Genomic DNA, 19,727 nt, shown 5'->3' on the forward strand with positions numbered 1-19,727 from the left:
TAATGTGAATACATCTGTGGGATTGGATGGTATACCGGCACGGGTCTTGCATGAAGCAGCTAATGAATTATCAGTGCCCTTGACCATGTTGTTTAATCTGAGTCTCGGGTCTGGCTTAGTCCCTAAGGCGTGGAAAGAGGGGAAAATAGTTTCACTGCATAAAGGAGGATCCAAGACTATGGTTGCAAATTACCGACCGATCAGCATATCAGGAGTCGTTGTCAAGGTCTTGGAGAAAGTAGTCAAGGGAAAAATACAGGAATGGATTGATGAAAATGAGATACTGTACAGGGGGACAGCATGACTTTGTAAAGGGTAGATCATGCCTGAGTAACTTGCTCAAGTTTTATAACAAGGTGATGGCTGAACTGGATAAGGGAAATGGGTTTACAGTGATAATGCTGGACCTGGCAAAGGCGTTTGACAGGATACCACATGGAATTCTAATCCGTAAACTACAACATATGGGAATGGATATAGGGTTGGTGAGATGGATAGCTGGGTGGTTGATGGAGAGATATCAAAGAGTAGTTTATTCAGGAGTAGAGTCCAAAAGACGGCCTGTGACTAGTGGTATGCTACAGGGTTCTGTTCTTGGACCACTGCTGTTTAATCTGTTCATTAACGATATAGGAAAGGGTCTAAGTGGGACAGTTCATTTGTTCGCTGATGATGCAAAGTTGGGTAGGGCGATAGTGAATGCAGAAGATGTCAAAGTCTTGCAAGATGACTTAGATAATTGGAGTTCTGGACTAAGGAGAATGGATGTTAATTTAATGTGACAAAATGTAAGGTTATGCATTTCGGAGTGAAAAGATTAGCAGCAGTATACCACATTGGTGGAACTGTACTCCAAGAGATTGATGAGGCCAGGGACTTGGGAGTGTTGGTGGATAGGGAGATGAAGTTTATGGGGCACATTGCGAAAGTAGCAAAATCAGCTCATCAACTCACTTGGTTGTTGAAAAATACCTTGACGAGCAGGGAAAAGCAAGTTATTGTACCTCTGTACTGAGCCCTGATAAGACCTCATCTTGACTACTGTGCCCAGATTTGGTCACCTCGGTTCCTTCTTGATGGGGAGGAGGTTGAGAGGATCCAGAGGCGAGTGACTAAGATGATAGCAGGTCTATGGAAGGAACCATATGAGAACAGGTTGAAGATTTGTGGGTTGCAGAAACTAGTTGATAGGCGGAAAAGGGGAGATATGATTGAGACATTCAAATTGCTAAAAGGATTCTATAGGATTAATTCAGATTATATTTTTGAGATCAGGACTGGTGGTGGGAGAACTAGGGGACACCCATGGAAGCTGGGAAAGTGCGTGGTTAGCAGGGGTGTTAAAGCTGGGTTCTTTACTTTTAGAGTGGTAAATGAGTGGAATAAGCTGCCAGAGTCTGTTGTGGGTGCTATGACAGTGAGCGAGTTCAAGGCAAGGTATGATAGATACTGTGAGAATGTTGAACAGTTGTGTGAACATGATGTTCAGGGCCTCCCTCGATGAGTCTGAGGACTCCTGGAGTAGCCCGTAGTAATAATAATAATAATAAATCTGTACAGATTTGTGCATATGTAGATGATATTGCAGTAATTAGTGATACAAAAAAATTAGAAAATAAGTTCAAAGAATTAGATTTCAATGCAAAAGAAGGTTTATTAATTTACAAATTAATAAACAAAAACTAAATATATGCAATATGGAAGAAATGGAAATAGAATATTTTCTAAATGTAGTATAGATGGCTATAATTTTGAATCAGTAACTCATTTTAAATATCTATGATCCATAATAACAATAACAAACAATATAGCAGAAGAAATAAATAATAGAACAATAGCTGGAAATAAATGCTATCATACGCATAAAATATTACTGGGTAGTAAAGCTGTAGGTAAGAATTCTAAACTAAAAATTTATAAATCGATTATTAGACTATAATAACATATGGATGGGAATCATGGCCTCTACCCCCCCCCCCCCCAAATCAAAAAAAAAAAAGAAGAGAACAGGTTCTGGATTTTTGAAAGGAAAATAATGAGAAGAATTTATGGACCAATTAAAGAGAAGAATGACAATTCGAGAATAAGAACAAATAGTGAAATGAACAAATTAATAAAAGGAGGCGGTATTGGTAGATACATTAAGGCACAAAGAATAGCCTGGATAAGTCATTTAGAAAGGATGGAAGAAAGTAGAGGAGTTAAAAAATATATAAATGGAAAATAATTGGACAAAGAAGAAGAGGTGGAGCTAAAAAAATGGTTAGATGACGTTGAGAAAGATTTTGGAGTTCTTAAAGTTAAGAATTGGAAAAGGAGATGTGCTGTCAATGTGCGTGAACTGCACTGATCGAACATAGTAGAATGGATAAATATTGTGACACAAGCTAAAACCTGTAAACGGTTGTAGAACTAAAAGACGAATAAGAATTATTATTACATTACACCTCCAAGGTTTTCAAGGATTCATCATGGGAGGACTCTGCTCGATTTTATGCAGCTTACCATCTCCACTACTTAATCCTCCATCAATACACAATGACACTATCACCACAACATACTACGTCATCTATTATCTACCACCACCACCATTAATAGTATTTTTGTCTGTAAATTGTGTGTGTTCTCTTGGTCGATTGGCCTGTATGCTGGATAGAAAACTGCAATTCGGAGGGAACCCTGCTACCTCTATATGAAATCAGCTAGCTCACCTTCATTAAAAAAAATCCCTTATAAAGATTCCTCTCGTCACGACAAGAATCGAACTCAGGTCTTTTCCAAACAAAAGCGCAATGTTGTGAGTGTTTTTCCAGTTGAACTACGAAGGTGCTTTATTTAGCGGTTTATTTTATATTTATTTATTTTATGTAATATTTTTGATAGAGCCTTCATAGCTCAGTCAGTATATACGAAGCCTTTTGGTCGGAAAGACCCGGGTTTGATTCCCGTCTAAGACGTGAGGAACCTTTATCTGGTCTCTTTTGGCTAAAGGTGAGTCAGCCGGTCTCACACAGAGGTAGGGTTTTTTCTCCTGGAAACTCTGGTTTTTTCGTCCCTCAGAACAGGAACACCATCCTGGATTACAGTCAGGAATACTGCCCTTTGGGGGATGCAACATGGAGTAACGACTAAGTTGAATTAATTATTCTTAATACCAGTGGCGCACTCAAGATTTAATCTTGGAGGGGGCCGAGCACTCAAGATTTAATTTTTTTCGGGGGGGGGGGAAATCCGACTGAGCATCTGCAGTGATCGCCAATACATGATACCCGTGATCTCCTCTGACCCAGCTCAGGCAAACGAAGTAGCGCCCGAGCACTAATTCGTTCACCTCGCGTTCACAGCGGCCAGAATTCCAGAGCGCTATAGGGTATTCCCACTTTATGTGACCTCTAATTCATAAGTAGCATAGAAACAGAAGACACGACACAACATAAATTAAAAAAAAAAAATTAATTAGGGAAAGATTTTTAGAAATTTTTCTGGAGCGGGCCAGGGCCACTTAGCCCCCTCCCTGGGTGCGCCAATGCTTAATACCCTCATTAGGGGGGGGGGACTCAACCCGTCCTAGGATGGATGGATGAGTAGGATAGGATACTTTCGAGAACTAAAGAAAATTATCTATTGATTTGTTTAGTTATTAATTTAAAGATCAATGTTTCTTAATCACATGTGAAGGGCTTCCTAACATATAATTTTTGGTAGAACCGGACCTTAATTCATATCACTTCCCTTTGAGCTTTTTTCTATGACGCTTTTTCTTCTTCTACCATTCTTGTCACTAACATCTAACTGGATAACGAGAAACAGTTGTATTTATTCATTCCTTACTGTATTTTATATAGGTTGTGCCTCGTACTTTACAGAATTCAGAGAGGCTCTGTTTTTCCCACCTTAAGGTTCGTTCTCGTCCTTGTCATCACCAGCATTCTAAATGGATAACAACCACCACAACAAAAAGACTTTTGCTTATTTTTAAACTGCATTTTTATATATGTTGTACTTCCGACTTTAGTGTGCTATGAGAGAAACCAGTTCTTCTCACCCAAGTTACCGTACTCCTTGCGAATACTTCCACCTAAATGCACTTTTAACTTTTGTTCTTTTCTATCATCATACTTTGATTACGGCGACACCAACTGTGTAAAGAATAGTGGGCGTGACAAGCATGTGATTTCACTTGGTATTGCAGACGTAGTCATAGGATTTTGTGTTTAGAAGTTGAAGTCAGGTGATGCCAATTAATATTTGCTCTTTGTAGAACTTGCGTAGAAATAGATTGAAATCACTATAGTCTTAAATAGTCTTAAATATATATAGTATACATACACTGCATCAGACAAGTAAGTCTATCAAGCGACGATATTGTTCTACATTAAGTATTTTCAGTTTCAGATAAGATTAACTAAAACCGAAAATACTTTCGGTTTTAGTTAATCTGTATACTGTGAGACCGTGGACACTGTTAGTGTAGTTAATAATTTGTTACTAGTCTTAGAATCGCCGATATACACATGTAATGTAAGCTGATAAAAAAAAAAAAAAAAATCAACTTGTAACACGAAGATCGTATTAGGGAATTTCTTTTCAAACTTGGTAATTAAACTTTCATGCAGTTACTGAAATAAACAAAATAAAAAAATACATTAGCTTAACTTAGCAGCTGGAATGCCACATCATCAATTTTAGTGTATTGTTAATATTGGGGATTTTCAATACTTGACGAGGAAATAATTAGCGCACTGATAAACTTTTTGTTATTAATAATGAAATCTGAATGTAATAAATTATATCAAGCTTGTAATTATTAATATCATATCATGATTATCATATACTTTTCTAACGCAGTTTTTTTTTTTTTTTTTAATCCCGTTGTTCAAAAGAGAATTGCTAAAATTACTATTCCAGCGAATATCCAGTAAGGAATAAACAAGCTAAATCGTGGTTCTTATCCGTTTTACCTTCTACTGCGTTCACGTTTTTGTACCCTTATGACTGCTTGTTGTTGTATTATATAGCCCATTTATTAGTACTTCTAGTTTTAAAAATGCATTGTGATAAGTTTTGTCGAAGTAGTTTTCACACATTTTTACATATTATTCTTAGGTCTCCTTGGAGTAATACACGCTGAAAGTTCTTAGATTTCATATTGTTTATGAACTCAAGATAATGTTTTAGCCACAACAGTATCCCTGATTGCACAAAATTTGTGTATGTTTAATGAGTATATAGTATGAATATTTAGATTTTTTTAATTTAAGGATCTTTATTGTCACGATCGTTTTTGTTTTTTTATAACTATTCCATCTATAAGAGATTGTTCAACCTACAGTATGTTGGTATCCTGGACGGGCAGAAATGGTAGGAGAAACTTGATTTGAAAACCTGTGGCTTGTATTCTGTAGGAAATACAGCATATGTACTATAAGTCTTCAAAATATCAATTATTTGACCTTTAAATAGCGACATCATCAATTTTAGTGTATTGTTAATATTGGGGATTTTCAATACTTGACGAGGAAATAATTAGCGCGCTGATAAACTTTCAGTTAATCAACCTTTTGGGTTAGTGTGTCAACTGACTTTTGGTATGCCATCATATAATGTTGAAGAAGTTTGTGAAAGACAGAATTGGAATGGGTGGACAGGAATATGATATTTTATAAGGGGAAATGTGGTTTTGTGAAGGGTGGGTTTTGCCTTAGTAATTTACTTTTAATAATAAAGTAACAATGAAGTTGGATAAAGGAAATGCCTACTTGGTGATAGTGTTGGATTTTTTTCAAAGGCAGTTGACTGGATTCCACATTGAACTCTGTTGTATAAACTGGATTGAATGGGAATGGATATGTATGGTAGCTGGTAATATCTATAAAGTATCTATAATGGTAGCCGGATTTGGATTAGAGGACTTCTGTACCGAATCTGCTTTTTTTTTAAGGAGCTTATAGAGAAATACAGCATGAAAACGTATTCAGAGTATTCAATGGCCCTACTGATTTGTGATTTATACTTAGAGATAATAGGGTTCAGTGCTACTAGCATTGAAATTAACAAAGTTTTCAGAATGCCATTGAAGAATAGTTTAGAGATCAGAATTCAGATTGTAATTGATATTCTGGAAGTTTTAGTGATTTATGTAGTACAAGGCTTGTCAAATGAAATAGAGGATTACTGTGTACTCTCGTCAGCAAAGTTTGGATTATCACACCAAAAATTATACCCAGTATAAAATGTGCTAGGATGCTGATTATCCCTCATGTCGATGTTTAGTAGAAAAAACACATCTAGATCTAATTACTAACTAGATTTATTTAGCAATTAAATTATTAGCGTTGATGTTTGTAAGGCTGTAGCTTCAAATTATAGGCCGAAGCTACAGCCTTATCACCGCCTTTATGCAGTGGAACAATTTTACCCTCCTTCCACTCTCTTGGAACCTGTGCTGTTGCAAAACTCTTATTAAACAGGCATGCCAATGCTACTGTCTGTTGCCTGGAACATTTCCTTAAGATGCATGGTGATATGTCATTAAATCCTATTGCCTTATTAACATCAAGGTTATTTATTTCCTTAAATATCTCCTGCTCACTCACAATTAAGCTATTCTCTCTCTTATGCCCTCTACACTGAAGTTCTTCATGATTCCAACCTAATCAGGATGAAATGCTTATAAATTGATCACTGAATGCAATCTTTCCATGATCATTCTTCTTTCTACTTGCCACATATAAAAAAAAAACAAAAAAACTCTAGGGTTTTTCTTAGCCTGATTTGCCAATTTCTGCTTATACTCTAGTTTTGTTTTCCTTACTGAGTTACTCTCCTGGCTTGTTCTTTATATTCTTCGTGTGACTGATTACCATTATTCATCTTGTACTTCCTCCGAAGTACTTTCTTTTTCCAGATTTCATGCTTAAGCTGCACATTCAGCCTTTTGGCCTTTGGGATACATTCATACATTGATGCTGTTATGTATTTCTTTGTAAATTCCTATGCAGCATTTATTTCTTTACCGCTCAACTCCTCGTTCCATGTTACAGCTCAAAGTTGTCTCTTAAGCTTGTCATAATCACCAGCCTTATAATTCCGCATATATCTTTTTCTTGCATATGACTAGCCACAACACAGGTGATTACTTCATGATCACTTTCACCAACTGGAGGAAAATCTGAAGCTCCTCTAACAATTACATCCTCTGATGAAATGATCAGATCTAGAACACTTGATCCTCGTGTGCCGTCCTTTCCATGCTGCTTAAGATAGTTATCTCTCAAGAACTCGAGAAATTCACTTTCCTTATTCCCAAATGCTATCTCTTCGTTAAAGTCTATACCGCCATAATTAAAATCATCCATAATAATTACCCTTTGTTCACTAATCCAAGTTGTTTACTTCATCACCACATTCCCAGGCCTATAGCAACATCCAACTAAATGTCTTCCTCTCAACCTCCACGTTACACCACACTGCCTCATAACCATTGACACTATTACCCTCTTTCATGTCTACTTTATGTGGACTTAATTCCCCTGCTATCATCAGCAGCACTCCCCCCCCTCCCCTTCCTGCCCTTTCTATCCTCACGAAAAATACTGTACCCTTCCATTTCTATTCCCGTTACAATATCATCTTCATTCAGTCATATTTCACTTATTCCAATGATTTGGGGGTGAATAAACTCAATCATTGAAACCATTTTATCCTCTTTATTGCTGATACTTCTGGCATTTGTAAACAAACACAACAGTTCAATTTTAAGTCTATAGCCAGTCCTATCCAAGCCATATGTTGGTTGTGATTTTCCACTACACCTGCCAAATCACCTTTATCACTGCTTACCACATGTACCTGCTCAGTCTCCACTTCTCCACCCACATTGCAATATACTCCATCTTCATACACACATTAACTGCACTTTCAACATTCACTCTCTCTCTATGCCATATCTCCCTGTTTTAATGGTGAACATTAAAATCTCCAAGAAAAATGACCTCACTATTAGAAATGTAGGCCTGAGGAAATCAATACTTAAAGAAAAAATTCAGAATATTGGCTAGTATTAGGAGAGTGAGTGATAGTGATAACAGATGAATGTTAGAATGCAGCAGATTGAATTTTAGCCATTGGAGATCAAAGAGGAAATTCTAAGTTGGAAATTTCTGATATAGTATATCAGAGTGAATATATGAACAAATGCCAGCTTTAAGATGAAGTTTCCCAACCACTCTGACACTTCATTAAGATGAAGTGTCAGAGTGGTTGCGAAAACAGATAAATAATATTGCTTGAATCTGAAATTTGAGTTTCTGATATAATAGCTGTAGTCCTCCTTGAAACAAACCTGGTTGGCTGAGTGGGATAGCACTGCTTTCTGGCCAGTAGGCTCTGAGTTTAAACTCCACTGCACACATGGATATTTGTAAATGTGCTTAGATGGCAACTGAATTTTATTGCCTACTGTCACACCATCACCCATCGTATTGGAGATTTTAAGTGGCTTAAAAAGTTCCATGTTTTGATTAATCTAGAACAGGACAGGGTTTCCAGATTATCTTTCAATTAAACTTACCATCTTTCCATTTGCCATAACCAACTCTCAGCTTCCATATCTTCCATGTTTGTTTTTGTGGAAGGTATGAGTTTGTAGATTGTGAAAGACAATCTTTCACAGTACCTACAAATGTAGAACTGACCTCTAAGATTTCCATCAAGAAATATCACTGCTCAGTTAGCACTTTCTGAGGAAAAGGCTACACCTTCCAAAACACCTCAATTAAAGCTGCATGAAACTGTCCAAAACAACAACAAAAAAAGTTTCCCCTTTATGCAAGAGTAACAAACAGTATATCTGTCACTTCCTGTAGTACTGAATGCCCTTACATCTCCAAGAGCACATATCTTATGGTAAGCAGGTCCCAACTTGGGAAGGCTATTCATACCGTGCCTTGGCTCAATAGTATTCTTTTCTGACCCTTTGGATGCCTCAGGGACTATATACTCTTGGACATAAACTCATGTACATCCAGATTACTGCAAATGCAGAATGCGAAAAGTCTTTGGCTAAAAGCATTACCATAGATTTTTCTTCTCATGTTTTCAAAACTAAACTTGGAAATGGCCACCATAATATGCCTATAAATACTTGAGAAGCAACCTACAGATTATTCTGCTAACCCCTGGCAGTAAGGAAAAAAATTGCAGTTCAATAAATTCAGGCTTCATATTTTATTTTCCATTTGCAAAACACTAATAATGAGTTTTCTATCTTTTGAAATAACACAAGAATAAACCTCTTTCCCATTTCTCCCATATGTATTTATGTGGGTGTATAATTCCTCCTCCCACCATACTCTTTCCTTAGTAACCAAAACTATAAGGGACACAATCTATTTCTGTTCCCTGGTTAGATGAACCTGCCGAGTGAAGGGATTTAATCCTTACCAACTCTCTCACCTCATTTGAGCCTAATCTCTTAATATATAAACGCTCTTATTTCCTCATCCTCAGCCCGAAGACTCTGCAGGTTTATTGATATTGATGGTGTCCTTTGGTTGGAATGACCTGAGTTGACATCCTGTCTATGACACAGAACTATTATGGGGGGTTTGTACATCTAAAGGTGAATTTAACTGGTCTCATGGGAATGGCATGGTTTTACTTTAGGAAGTTTTTTTTTTTTCATTGCCCAAAAATGTGTAATGTATAATGCAAGATCTCAATGTTTAGTTTTTTGGGTTTTTTTTCATAATTCCACACAGTAGAATCATTGTCTATTCCTTTATTCTCATTATTATTATTATCCAAGACCTCCAGGAAATCAAGGACTCATTGAGGGAGGCTATAAATTACCCAAACCAACTGTCATACCTTCCCTGAAATTCAATCACACTAGATGCACTCACTACCCCTAAAGGCAAACTATTCCACTCACTCACTTACTGCTCTGTGAGAGAAAAACCTAGCTCTTATCCCTTTCTCAACTGCAAACAAATTTAACTTCCATGGATGATCTCGTGTTCTCTCCCCACCTTCCGTATAATGAAAATTTTCCATGACCACAGTATAAACATATAAACATCCATTCAGAAGTTTATATACACCTCTATCATATCATATTCCTCTTGTTTGATCTCCCGCTAATCATTGTCTGCAATCCACATGTTCATAATCTGTACTTATAATCTGAATTCCATAATCTAGATATATAATCATTGTATCTCTTCTTTGCACCCTTTCCACAGCTTCTTTATCCCTTTGGAACCCAGGAGACCAAATCTGCACACAGTAATCCAAGTGTGGTCATATAAACAGGCAAAATGACCTTATCATTATATGTCTAGGTCTGCTTCAACATCGCAATTATGCTCAGAGTTGTATTTGTAACTTTTGATATGTGACCTTTGAGCTGCAAATTCCTATCACCATTATACCAAGATCCCTAGATTCATCAGTTTCTCTTAGCATAAGAAAGCTAATATAATATGCTGCTGGAAATCTCATCACACCAACGTGCATAACTTTACAGTTACTAGTATTAAACTGATCATTTGCACAAATTTCCAGCCTATTCAAATCATTTTGTAAGCGCTGGATATCAGCAGCATCCCTGATTGTCCTGCTTATCTTTGCATCATTGGAAAAGAATTGCACATCATCTTGTTAGATGACTAAATGTCATATGACTTAAGCAATGCAGAAGTCATATTTCCCATATACGAGTTGCCAAAAGGTGTTACACCTTATTAAATTACTCTGGATTAGAGAAAGATGTTGGAAGTTTTTTCACTTGGTTGGTTAGACCAGCGCTTCCAAAACTGTGGGCCGTGGCCCCCTTGGGGGGCCGTGAAATAATGAAAACAAATTTAAAATGTTTTAAGACTAAGTAGATTCTTTTATTATTTATTATTTCTTTTTTGTTATTTTTTATATTTTAATGGAAAAATTCACACGTTGGTGTTGGTTCATAAACTTTGCTTCCTGCATATTTCAGCGCTTAATGAATATTAGTAAATATTGCTTATTCATATGTTTCATTTCAAAGCAATGACTAATTGTATTTACTTCAAATGCTCTCCAGGGAAGCTCCAAATTTTCCTGTTTCTTTCTTCACACGTTCGTAATCAGGGACTGTTGATATTGTCTTTATACATATCAAAACTCGTTTTATATTATCACTGTCATCCGAGCTAGTTTTCTGTTACCAATAAAAATTTCGCATATACTTCACACATGAAAAAAAGCTTAAACAAGTTCATATGGGGAGATAGTAACTCCCTTGCAGTGGTAAACAACACGCCCTCCCTAACAACCAGCATACTGCAGAGGCAATAAAAACAAGTACTTTTATTATGCCAGTGAATAAGGTATGAGGAGTCTGTGTAATATATTTCTCAACAAATAGTGCAATTAGAGACAACTGGGATAGAAACACTAATTAAGGAATCACATGTCCCCTCATACAGAAACTATGCTGTATGGACTGAAACAAAACCATATGTTGCATGGGCAAACACAGTATCTAACTAAAAACTATTGTTATTAATTAGATGTGTGTGAGTTCGATTTCCCAAGGCAGCAATAAAATTCAACCGAACGTGTTAAACTAAGTAATATATATAATGAATGTTATGGCACTTTCACATATGGAATTCGATTGAAAAGAGTTAGCATTTCAACTCAATTGTCAGCTATGCTTTTATCTTTCGGCTGCACGATCGTTTGTTAATACCGCACCAATCATATGCACGTTTTAATAACCTGCCTTTGCTGTCTGTTTCGCGTTAGGCTTAATTACCGTAAAGGGAGAAAAGTCAAAAAGAGAAAAATGTTCCTGGTCCGGGGATTCCCTTATTCAGGTAATATTCACTAATTTCATGTTATCAGTCTGTGGTGTGCCAGTATCGGTAAGTGGTGATATTATTTGATCTATTCTACGTTAAAAAATTTAACCCTGAGATGGATAAGTGGCTGATTAAAAAAAAAAAAAAAAGACAGTATTTCATATTTTACCAGAACAGCCCTTATCGTCCTCAGAACCAAATGGTAATAGGCAAAAAATGTAATATATGCATTTGAATTTTGCAATATTCGCTGTGTATGTTTTGTATTGAATATTATAATAAGATATCTCTATTATGATTTGTTTTCGAGGGGGGGGCCCGTGAAATATTTTAATTTTTGCAAATGGGGCCCTGACTTCCAGAAGTTTGGGAAGCACTGGGTTAGACTATAAATCCTGAAGTCATTTCAGATGCAAGCTTTGTTTGCTTACACCTGGATAAAGGATTAAACTAAATATATAATTTATAGTCTAACTAAGTAAAAAAAGCTTCCAAGATCCTTCTCTAATCCAGAGTAATTTAATAATAAGGTGTGATACCTTTTGGCAACTTGTATATGGAAATATAACTTCTGCATTTCTTCAACCTTGGTATCATCGGCAGTTCTGGCTCCTACTGAGGAGACATCAATAAAGGTCGAAACCGGTTTTGGTTTCGACTTTGCCTTTGAAAACCGGTTTGGGTCACTTTGCCATAATGCATACCATTATACATGTCTGCAAGGAGATGTGCTTTGCATTATGGGATACTAAGGCAAGTGATGTGAAGTCAGTCCACCTTTGCCATGAGTTGCCCCCAGTCCTGAAGATACTTCAGGTGCAAACTTTGTTTGCTTACATTTGGATAAAGGATTTAGCTAAATATATAATTTATAGTCTAACCAAGTGTAAAACTTCCAACACCTATAAAATGCCTTAGCAAAATCCAACATTATCATAGTGTATCCATTCCCTTTATCAAACTCGGCTGTAACATTGTTATAAAATATGAGCAGATTGCTAAAACATGACCTTCCTTTAGTAAACCCATGCTGTTCCTTGCATAGCATAGCTTGTTTGTCTACCCATTTCTGTATGAGTTCTTACCAACTTCTTTAAAATCTTCACTACCACACCAGAGATATTGATAGGTCAGTAGTTAGACATATCAGTTTCTGCACCACCCTCGTACAGTGGAACTGTCATACATTCCTTCCATTCCTGTTGTATCATTCCTGAGCTGAGACTCAAGTTATGCAAACGTGTTAAAGGCCTAACTAATTCTGCTGAACATTCCTTTAGCAAACGTCCTGATGTTCCATCTTTCCCTACTGACGAATTCTTATCCAGATTATGCAACAACTCTTCAATCTCATTTTTGTACGCCTCTAACTCTTCATCCAATGTGACAATAGCACTGTGCACCATGTTACATACACCCGGTTGATATATTTTAGCAAAGTAAGCACTCATTAATTGAACAATCTCATTAGCTTCTGACACTAGACTACCATCTGCATTCAATAGTTATTTTTCCACTTTCATTCTTATCTATCCATTTCAAACTTTTTTCTTCCCCATTAACATCATAATCCACTTCTTATAAAGTCCCATCTTTCATCAGTGAACATTATAAGAGCCTCTGTAGCACAGTTAGTATATATATATATACGAAGTCCTTTGGTTAGAAAGACCTGGGTTCAATTCCCATCTATGACGTGAATCGACCAAAGGTGAGTAAGCTGGTCTCATATGAAGATAGAGGGTTTTCACCCAGAAACTCGGGTTTTTCATCTCTCAGAACAGGCAGACCGGCCCATGAACACATGTATCTAGTCATAAAATACATAATCTCTCACTAGGAGAGCTCGACCAGTCCTAAGGGATGGTTGAGCAGTGCAGGGGGGAATCCCATATGAATAAATAAAGTGAGCATCATAAGGTTTCTGTGATGCTGGTTGATTTTATGAACAGAAATTGGTTCACCTGAACAAGATCTGTGCATGGAAATTGGTTATAGCCTGATTAACACCATATGTATGTGACTGTCACTTCCTCATTCACTATCTCCATATATGTGTGTGTGTGTGTGTGTTTTAGGATTAAATGACTGGGAAACCGAGATAAGAAGTAAAAATAAAATTTTAAAAACACGACTAGTTTCATCTTTAACAGACTTCTTCAGGTGCGAAAAATAAAAGAAATAACCAACAAAAACTGTAAAGGAATTAACTCTAAACAGCACAAAAAAGTTAGTGTATACATTTCAACATTAATGCGTTGACAATTGTGTATTTAAAAACATTCTCTCTCTCTCTCTCTGACTTCATTGTTGTGCATATGCATGTGCTCACAATCTTGTGTGTACGCCAATACTGGATAGCAGCACAATGACAGTTGTTGTCGAGTCCATTGAAGAGCTTCTAGATATGACTGGATCTGTAGAACTGCTTTAGCAAACTGTTGAACTTTGATGGAGTAGAACTTTTCTCTAGGGTTATCGTTAATTTTCTGTAGAGCTTCAGCAATTTCTGGACAAGAATAGATATGGGGCAGGCTTAGCATATACATTTCAACGTTAATGCGACGTTGACATTTGTGTATTTAAAAACATTCTCTCTCTCTCTCTCTGACTTCATTGTTGAGCATATGCATGTGCTCACAATTTTGTGTATGCCAATATTGGATAGCAGCACGATGACAGTTAGACAGGTTATAACTTAGGTTACTGTTGAGATGTATAGGATTAAGAATAATTTGTTTACATTCTACTATCTTTCTTTCTAGTTCATCGTAACACTGGAAAATATTAGTAGACCTGTCCCATAGAACTGAATGGGTGTGGTTCTCTTCATTAGAATTTGCGGAAAACAGAATACGGCTCGACAGAGCACTGGCTCATGTTCTCCTGTAACTTTTCTCCTTCTGATGTTCTTCAATGTGTCATTCAATGGATTTCTCTGTCTGGCCAAAGTATGGTTTATCACAGTTGCACCAAATCTGGTAGATGCCAGGATACTTGAGGTTGTTATGTCTCGGAAGGCTAGAAATAAATCCATAAAGAAAACATTCCTCTATGACCAAATGTCAAAAGAATTGATTCTCCAACCAAATTTCTTGCGAAATCTCTAAAATGTTTCTCTAGTAAGCCATCATCTTTTATTAAAAACTCTGTGGATTTTGTCTCTACCCTTAAAGATATCACTATTAAGGAAGAAGAAATCATGGCCAGTTTTGACAGTCTCCTTACTTACCAATGTTCTAACAGAAGAAGTGAGCGCACGCATAGTCCCAACAATGAAGTCAGAGAGAGAATGTTTTTAAATACACAAATGTCAACTCATTAACGTTGAAATGTATATGCTAACTTTTTTGTGCTGTTTAGAGTTAATTCCTTTACAGTTCTTGTTGGTTATTTCTTTTATTTTTTGCACCTGAAGAGGTCTGTTAAAGACAAAACTAGTCGTGACATTAAAATTTGTTTTTACTTATCTCGGTTTCCCGGTCATTTAATCCTAAAAAACATGTACTTAAACCGAGTAAATCAGTCTGCTAATGTATATATGAAGTTAAAAAAAAAAAAAAAAAAAAAACTTCTGAAACCAGAGGTCATCTTATACAAGGTAGCCCATAAGTAATTAAGAGGTTTAAAATGTTAATTTTTTTTTGATAATTATTTTATTTTATTTTTTATAGGTATTCTAATGAACATTTGGAACGTTGATCATGTAAAAGTTCAAAATCATGTAATTTTATTTTGAAAATCTGCATTCGATTATTCTAATACATTGGTGAAATTGCTTCCTCTGAAACAATGATTCATTGCTTGATTGAATGTTTCCAGCAAGAGGTTTCTGTAAGTGACTTGCCACAATTCAAGAGTCCCCGTTCAGCCAGGACAGAGGAAAACATTCAGTGCGTGTGGGACAGTATTGGAGAACCAGGAACGTTGACCTAAAGACTCTAGCCACTGGATGTGGCTCAGACATTACTGCTGGACATTTTAAACCATATACACATCTTCCCATAGAAGATCTAACTGGTACAGGAAATAAAACTGATCAGCGTGTAAATATTGCAGTCCACTTTCAATAGTTTGACTAGATAAGAAAATGACTTTTTCCACCATCTGATTATGTACAATGAGGGGTCACTTTCTCCTCAGTTGGTTTCATAAACAAGCAGAACTGCAGGATTTTGGGTTTGGAGAATCGATTGTTCACCAGCATAAATTGCACCTCCCAAAATGCACCGTCTGGAGTGGTGTAATGTCACAAGGAATCATCATGCCTTTTTTTTTTCAAGATGTTGGTAATGTAATGCGCTTGAAAATCTTGGGAAGCAATATTGGGCTATGTGTATGTGTTGAGGCTTAAGTGCTGTGAGGACATCATTGGAGGCTTAATGGAATATATACAGCACTCGGAAAGGATTAAAACTAATTTTAATACTTCCAGTATTTCATCTTCTTCAGGGATTACAAAAAACTAATGTAACACACACTCGAATACAGCATAATACTAAGCCAAACACATGGATGACTAAAGTCCTACCTAGGTGTGGTGCCCTCTGTGGGCGATTATAGTTGGCTTAGAATGAAACGAAATATTGGAAGTACAGTGGTATCTTGCTAATCCAAACTAATAAAAACCGTGCTCGTTTGGATTAGCGAATTTCTCCCAAAGAGACCGCAATAACTATCGTTTAAGACAAAAATAAGATTCTAATGGTACATCAATTTAATTCTGTAAATAAATGAAGTAACTGATAGAAAAAAAGCTACTGTACTGTAATGTAAAACTTAAAAAATAATACAGTACACAAGTTTATTGTAGTAAAAAATTTAGTTTGTATATATCTGTATTGTTGAGTATTCTGATTTAATAAAATTATGTAGTTCAGTACATAACTTAATTTGCGTAAAAAAAAAAAAATATCACTTTCTTGTACACAACACACACACAAAAAAAGTTTCACCAAATAGCATACACAAAAAAGTATTTTTATTAGCAATAAAATATTGTGGAATGGCGTACCATTCTGCTTAGCCCATTCTTGCACTCATTAAAACTGTCAACTTGCCTCTTCATGTTTTACTTTTTTTTTTTTTCTTCGAGTTCTTTATCGTCATCATCGTCTTCTAATTCATTCTGTAGCATCATGTTTATAATTTCAGCATCTGATTTGATTTGATTTCGAATTCACTTTCGGTTCTACCTGTAATCCATTCCGTAACATTTGTTTGTGAAATTTCAACATCTGGATTTATATTTTTAACCAAATTATGCACGTTTTGAATTTCCTCTTTTTGTGTATCATCGTAGTTATCTTGGTAAATTCTAGAAGGCCACAGTTTTTAACGACACCGGTGATTCATGCCGACAATACAGTACTTACTGTATTCTCCAGTATAACTGTACAATCCACAGTATGAAAAAAATACTGTAATAATAATAAAATAAATAATAATAGTTAAAATAATAATTATTTTATAAAATAATAGTACACAAAATAATAATACATAACTTTTTTCTTTCAAACCGCAGTTCGGATTACTGGAGGGTTGGGACTATAGAGGTTCGGATTAGCGAGATACCACTGTATTAAAATCAGTTTTAATCCTTTCCAAGTGCTGTATGTATTCCATTAAGCCTCCAACATGATATTGGTTAATTATTGAAACTTTTGTAAGCCCTGTAGTAGAGGACAGACCTAAGATGTGGTTTCAGCAAGATGGAGCCACTGTCCACACTGCTAGGGTCACAATGGAGCCACCAGAGCCACTAAGTTTTTGGCAAGTGAAATAATCTTGCAAAAATCTGCAATTAAATGGCCATCATGTTCTATCTGATGGCTCCCGACTTCTTCCTATGGGATTACCTGAAGGTATATGTGAACAAACCTCGTACAGTCCAGCAGCTGAAGGAGAACGTTAATGCAGAAATTAGGGTGCTGCAGCCAGAAACATTAACAGCTGTCATGGAACATGCCGTAGAAAGGGTCAGTCTTTGTGAAGCCAAAAATGGGAGGTATTTACGTGATGTGGTTTTTCGTAACTAATTAAAAAAGATATCTAGGTTCCATAATTCTTTACAACAAGAACAAAGAAAAGAAATTTAATAAATCTCTTCATGACTTATGGGCTACCCTGTATATACTTCAGATATAAAATCTGAACCTTTCAATTTTGTAACAGAAAGCATCAAGTGATTGTCTATGTATTGGTTTTATATTAGATGCATGTACAATGTTCTAATGTCTATTAGTATAGAGGGGGTCATCGAGTTACATCAAGATCCATTCCAACGGACCGACGTAAGGCGATTTTCGATGCAAGTCGGAATTACCATAGCCTAAGTTACTTACCTAACCTAAAACACCCTAGTCATACGTATATATCAAGAAACAGAACAAGGCCATAGGAAAATGAAATCTTCACCTGCACTCGTTCACCCCCTTTCACTTTTCAATGCCTCAAACAATCTTTTTGCCTTTTCTTGAATTAACATGAGGCTAATTGGGATATGGGGTTGATGCTGGTCTTCCAACCAAAGAACAAGAAGCCTTTTTATCTCGATCATGAGCCTACTACTTTTTTTCATAATCACAGTCGATTTCATGGGCGCCAATCCTTTCACGTGTTCAAGGATGCAAACTTTATCCTTGATAATAGTCCCGACTGTGGTACGACTTAAGTTCAATGCGCGGCCGATGTTAGTTGGCATTTCTCCCTTTTTGCCCTTTTAATAATGTCTAATTTTCTCTTCTAATGTAATGGCTTTCCTTTTCTTCAACACACTGCCATCGGAAGAATCTGCCTTACATTTGGGAGCCATATATTGAAGGGTAAAAAGTCACAAAAAACACGAAACAAAAGTGAGAGAGAAGATGTAAACAAAGCACGCGGTACCCAAAGAGTATGTGTGCTGGACCCAAGTGACACCACCTCTCCCAAACAAACGGTGCGTAGTGGTGCATTCTTCCTCGCTCACAAACAAGTTCCCCCGCAACGTTTGAATTTTACGTCGTGCTGCTTCAAGTCGAAATATATTTTTAAAATTATTTATGGGATTACCATAAACGACGCATGTCAAAGACGACGTAGGCTCCCGACTTCACCTTTTTCTTGAATTTCTTCCAGTGAGGATCCCCTGTACTGATATATTAGAACGTGAATATATTTTGCATATAATTATTTAATAAATGTATTCAGTGGAGCAAGCATGTGGTTTTATCATTTAAATCCTAATGAAACCTTACTGCTCGCATAAATTATAATATATGAATCTGAAGACTTTTTTGAATATAAACAGTTTTACCTATCGTATGGGAAGATATTCATAAATGAAATACTTGAGATATTTTTTTCAAGTTTGCTATACTTGGATTATATTACTCGTGTATAGAGGCTTAAGTGCTGTGAAGACATAATGTTGGAGGTTTAATGGATTTTTTACAACACTCAGAAAGGATTAAAAAGAATTTAATACTTCCTATATTTCGTCTCCTAGTCACTAGGACATCTACGGGGATTACAAAAATAACTAATGTAACATAACACAAATATCATACAATACTAAGCCCAACCACGTGGGTGAACACTAAAGTCCTATCTAGGTGGAGCGCCCTCTAAGGGCGGTTGTAGGTGGCCTGGAATATAAAGTAGGATCTCTGGTGATGAGTGTTTCCCAAATTTTCGGAAGCTTAATGCAACCGTATTTATTAAGATTTGGTTGATTTCTAAGAGCTGTTGCTACTTCAAAGAATAGTCTCTCTTTCTTGAATTTGCTGTGATGGAGCCTGGTGGTTTTCTTCCATGATACTCTGTGGGTGGTGTCCAAGACATGGTCAGCCAAGCCTGAATGACCATAGTTGTGTTTACAGATGTAAGACTTGTGTTCCTCTA

The 19,727-nt window shown here is 36.4% G+C and overlaps 1 protein-coding gene across 2 annotated transcripts in view; it reads left to right on the plus strand.

Annotated features, from left to right (window-relative positions):
- The first annotated feature begins 4,161 nt into the window (after positions 1 to 4,161).
- Positions 4,162 to 19,727, plus strand: part of LOC150103949 (cubilin-like) — a 283,125-nt gene continuing 267,559 nt past the window's right edge. Inside the window, exon 1 of one of the 2 annotated variants that reach the window (XM_090397190.1) lies at positions 4,162 to 4,231. The gene's annotated coding sequence lies outside the window, so the exon portion shown is untranslated. Of the gene's footprint in view, positions 4,232 to 4,257; positions 4,344 to 19,727 lie in introns of those variants that run through there. The other variant, XM_090397189.1, reaches the window with a different exon arrangement.

This window comes from Typopeltis vanoorti, chromosome 8, assembly GCF_054136105.1.
Source record: "Typopeltis vanoorti isolate ZY-2024b chromosome 8, IOZ_Tvanoo_1.0, whole genome shotgun sequence".
Classification (NCBI taxonomy): Eukaryota; Metazoa; Arthropoda; class Arachnida; order Uropygi; family Thelyphonidae; genus Typopeltis; species Typopeltis vanoorti.